This window comes from Saccopteryx bilineata, chromosome 2 (assembly GCF_036850765.1).
Source record: "Saccopteryx bilineata isolate mSacBil1 chromosome 2, mSacBil1_pri_phased_curated, whole genome shotgun sequence".
Classification (NCBI taxonomy): domain Eukaryota; kingdom Metazoa; phylum Chordata; class Mammalia; order Chiroptera; family Emballonuridae; genus Saccopteryx; species Saccopteryx bilineata.
Window position 1 is genome coordinate 95,722,667 of NC_089491.1, and position 5,374 is coordinate 95,728,040.

A 5,374-nucleotide genomic window follows, 5' to 3' on the forward strand; every position below is an offset into this window, starting at 1 on the left:
TCCCCATGACAGCTGCTGAATGATTCACCACCTTCCGCATCTTCTATTGTTCCTTTTCCTTCACATCCTCAGGTCAGATATCTGGCTATGGGGATAATTTAATTCCAAGAGGATACAAGGACAGTGGCATGGGTTAGATGCCGTGAGTAAGATTTAATAGCACTTTCACACTCTATGGTTGGAGGTGCACAGAGAAATACAGCAAAGACAAGGATCTTTTGTGGAAGGAGGTGAAAATAACAACAACAACAAAAAGACACAACATTTTTTAGTGTCATACTTTGAGTTTAGAGCTACCAGTTTTATTTTCATAAATTAAAACACAAAGCCTGACCGGGTGGTGGTGCAGTGGATAGAGTCGGACTGGGATGTGGAGGACCCAGGTTCAAGACCCTGAGGTCACCAGCTTGAGTGTGGGCTCATCTGGTTTGAGCAAAGCTCATCAGCTTGGACTCAAGGTCGCTGGCTCGAGCAAGGGGTTACTCGGTCTGCTGTAACCTCATGGTCAAGGCACATATGAGAAAGCAATCAATGAACAACTAAGGTGTCGCAATAAAAAACTAATGATTGATGCTTCTCATCTCTCTCCATTCCTGTCTGTCTGTCCCTATCTATCCCTCTCTTTGACTCTCTCTCTCTGTCACTGTAAAAAAAAAAAAAAAAAATCAAAACACAAAAAGATTAAAGTGAGTTTCTTAGGTATTACAGTGTAATTAGGTTGTCCTTGGGTTTAAGAAAAACAAAGTGTGGTTTAGTTAAAGCACATGCTTTGATTCTGTAGTAAGAAGGCTTCAAATTATACAACAAAAACTTTGCCGCCGTGGCTTGTGGACCCTGGTGGGTGCTGGTGCTTTGAATTCTATTTCCATTGGATAATGCTGTATTGAGGCCTGGGTTTTGTTAATATTTTCAGAATCTTATCTCAGCTCTCACATGTTTTAAATACCAGGAAGAGTTTAATGCAGAAGCCAAGGTTATGTGGACAACACGAACTGCATGAGAACAAGCCATCCTCCCTCCCTCATCAGTTAGGCTGCAGATGTGGAAAGTCAGCAACTCTTGTCTCAGACACAAGTAGACAGAGCAACTCTGTGCAAGCAGGGGCCTGCAGGGAGAGGGAACAACCCAATTAGACAATTAAACAATGGAGAACTGAGAGCAGCCAAATGAATAGAAACCAAGGACAGAGAAAAAGAAATGAACAGTAGAGCAAATTGGGTGAAGTTGATTGTACCCTCTTGTAAGCCCTTTTCGCACAGTCAAAATATTTTATTTAGTATACTATTCATTCATTCAGGCCCCCTCATGCTATTATCACTTTCAGGATAGACTGAGATAATGGAACATCAAAAATAAAAGCAACAGTATGAGTGAAATAAATGAGGGAAGCATACAGGAGACAAACTAAGGCATGATGCTGACAGAGGAGTCAGACAAAGGAACAGTTTTTTTCCAGTTCAAAACAATCAGACCCCCGGGTAGCATATTTCACGTCTTTTGGATCTTGGCCTACATGTGTCTTTGGTGCATGCTAAAACATATAAGATAAAATAAATCATTTTATTTTTATATTCTTTACTTCAGTGGAAATAATGGTGGGAATAGGAAATGAAGAGAGTGGTGAGCTCTGTAGTTGTGAAAATAAGGCGAATTAACAAGGGGTGGGAGTCAGCTGGGAAATACAGCAGAAGATGGACCAGGGACGCAGGAAAAGTAGGAGGAGAAGCCACAGATAAATGGCTGTACAGAGGACAGCATCATGCAGAGGGAGGAGTCTCTGTCTGCACTCCTCTACTGTTCCAAGAAACTTTTACCAGAATGTTCCATGTTCTACTGAATTGTCTCTTTAGAATCTATCTCGGCCCTGGCTGGTGGCACAGTGGATAGAGCATTGGCATGGTGTATGGATGTCCCAGAATTGATTCCTGGTCAGGGTACACAGGAGAAGCAGCAACCATCAGCTTCTCTTCCCCTTCATCTCCCCCTTCTCTCTCTCTTTCCCACCAGCAGCCAGTGGCTCCATTGGTTTGAGCATGGCCCCGGGCACTGAGGATAGCTCCATTAGAGCACATAGGCTACAGGCATTCAGGTACTGGAGCATCGGCCCCAGATGGGGGTGTATCCCTGTCAGGGTCCATATGGGGGTCTGCCCCACTATCTCCCCATCTTTCATCTGAAAAAAAAAAAGAATCTATTTCCCTCATTCATCTATAAATTTCTCTCCAAGCAGTTTTTAACCCATAGGAGATGTTTTATAAACGCTTGTTGGACTCAGGTCTAGAAGCTATGAATGGAAGAATAAGTACAAGGGAAAGCGTAAGTTGTATAAGATAGATAGCATTAGAAATAATAGTAAGAGACAAGTAGTAAGGGACAAAAAGAAGAAAAATGTTTTTCAGGTGTTGGTTTGGATCTTCTCTGGAAATCCCTTCCTGACCCTTCTAGAACAAAGGGCCCTACTCTAGGCTTCTATTGCACTATGCACTTACTTCACCACAGTTTATGGTGATCTGAACAGTGACTGCCTGGTTGTCGTTTTCCTACTGGACCTTAAGCTTTGAGCACAGTGGCGAGTGTGTCCATCTGGCTCACTATGGTATTCACAGAATCTAGCACAGTGCTTGGTTTATCATAGTGGCTCAATATATATTATAAATATTTTGAGGTAACCAATTGAATGGGAGAACATATTTGCAAATGATACCTCATGTAATGGACTAATATCTAAAATACATAGATAAAGAACTCATGTAACTCAACAACAACAAAGTAAACAATCAATTAAAAAAATAAGCAGAAGACTTGAACAGATACTTTTCCAAGAAAGATATACAAATGGCCAACAGATATATGAAAAAGTGCTCAACATCACTAGCTATAGGGGAAATGCCTATCAAAAGCACAGTGAGATACCACCTCATTGTACTAGTTAGAATGGCTCTTATCAATAAGATAAGAAATAAGTGTTAGAGAGTATGTAGAGAAAAGGGAACCCTTGTACACTGCCAGTGAGAATTTAAACTGGTCCAACCACTATGAAAAACAATATGGACAATATGAAGGGTTCTAAAATATTTAAGAATCGAGATATCATATGACCTAGCAATTCCTCTTCTGAGTATCCACACCCCCCCAAATTTGAAAACATTATAAAGATACCTGTATCTCTATGTTCATTGCAACATTATATATAATAGCCAAGACAGGGAAACAACCTAAGGTCCTTCAATGGATGGTTGGATAAATATGATATGAGGTATGTATGGAATACTACTCATCCATAAAAAATAAAATATTGCCATTTGTGACAACATGGAAGGATCTTGAGAGTATTATGCTATCAGACAGAAAAGGACAAGAGCCATATGGTTTCATTGATGTGGAATATAGAACAAAAAGCAATAAATGAAATAAACAATCAAATAAAAAACCAAACTCATAGATACAGACAACAAAATGATGGTTGCCAGCGGGGAAGCTGGATGGGGGAGGATAAAGAAGGTAAAGGGGTCAAATGTACAGTGACAGGAAACTAGACTTCAGGTGGTGAGCCTACAATAAAGTATACAGGTGTCATATCATAAAGTGTACACCTGAAATGATATGTTATTAATTAATGTCACCCCAATAAATTTAATAATAAACATAAATAAAATTTAATAATATACGCATTATTTTGAATAAGAAAATGAAACAAAAGTTAAAGAGTCTCATGAAAAATAGGGAACGTTTGTTTTAAAAGTGACTGAGGGGCTCTGGCTGGTTTGCTCAGTGGATAGCATCAGCTCTGTGTATGGACTAAGGGCATGAGAAGATGTTTAGGCAACTTTAAATGAACAACTAGTGAAGCAACTATTAGTTGGGAGTTTTCATCTCTCTCCTCCCTTTCTCTTTCCCTTCCTGTCTGTCTCTGTCTCTCTAAAATAAATAAATACATAAATTAATTAAATTAAATTAATTTAAAAAATGGTGGTTGTTTTACTAGTTTATATAACTAAGCCTAGAGGAGGGTGGGGAGAGACAGGGGAGTGTGAGTGCTATGAGGACCCCCTGATTTCTTTGGTTTGTTGAATTCATCCTCTCCAATTCTGGCTGTCCCCACAAACCTGCTACCATGGCCACCAGCACCTCTAGACTCAAGTGTCAACATGAGAGAGAAAAATGGGCTCCTCTCTCTCAGGCCCAATTTTATAAAAAAGTCTCAAAAAAGTTTCTGATGAGTTCCATTCAGACTGTGTCCTCACCTCCTCTGCTCCTCTTCTTACTCGGGGATCTGATGTGCTATGACTGCCCTACTTGGGTCAAGGATCACCTTTCAAAGGAGGGCAAGGAGGAAATTGTAGCAGGCCAGACAGTCACCCCAATCTGTGTCTGTGATGGTTAATTAATGGAAGCTACTGATAGTAGTAGCAGTAATAATAAATGTGGTGAAGGAATTGAAGAGGAGGAGACACTAACTTTTGGTTTAACTTTTCCACTATTACTCTAGTAACACGGCACCTGCCCCCGGGCCTTGAGCCTCGATCCCTACTTTGGATCTGACAGCATAAGGAATTGGAAGCCACACATGGCACTTGGTAAAATTCAGTGTTCAAGTCTGACTTATCTGCCAGCCACACTCAAGGCGACTGACTTTGGAGCTGCCTCCCTTTCTCCTTCTCCTCTTGTTTGAATAAATAAATGTCAAGTTCTACAAAAGCAGGCACTGTGCCTTCTATTTCCTTTTGCGTACCTTGCCTTAACCACACAGTGCTATGTCCCCAGTGTTTATTGAGTGCTTTTTAATCATCTGGTGAACCAGCAACTGGATGAGTAACATCATGAAGCATCAACCATGTTGCAAAATGGAACATGTTTGCAGAACTTGTCTGTGAAAGCAACTCACTGAAACTAGGTGAAAATTTTGCCTCAGAAAATGTCTCCTAAGCTAGTTAAACCTGTTTATTGGATGCTTAAGATGTGCAGCTCTGTGTTTGGCGCACTTCCTGAAGAAATGGAAGACTTGGCCTCCACGAAGGTTCCCATTAAATGACCTCTTTATTGTTTCTAAAGTAAGCTATTTTAATTTTTCTCAGTGAAAGATTAATTTATACCCTTGTAGTTCAGCTCTGAGCTCTTTTGCTAACCCTACAAGTAAAATCTAGTCTGGAGAGGCAGCGTGGAAGTGGAAAGAACACGTTACAAAAGAGCTCATCAACCAGGAAACAACACAGCACCTTGAATGGCTAAGTCCTGGGTTGGGGGTGGGGGAACAAAGGAGCGCATATGTTCATGTGCAGTCAGTCCTGAAATGTTTCCGGAACGAGGTGAGCTTAGAGCCATATTTTATAAAAAAAAAGTTAGAACCATGAACTCAAGCCAGGAGCGGGGACTG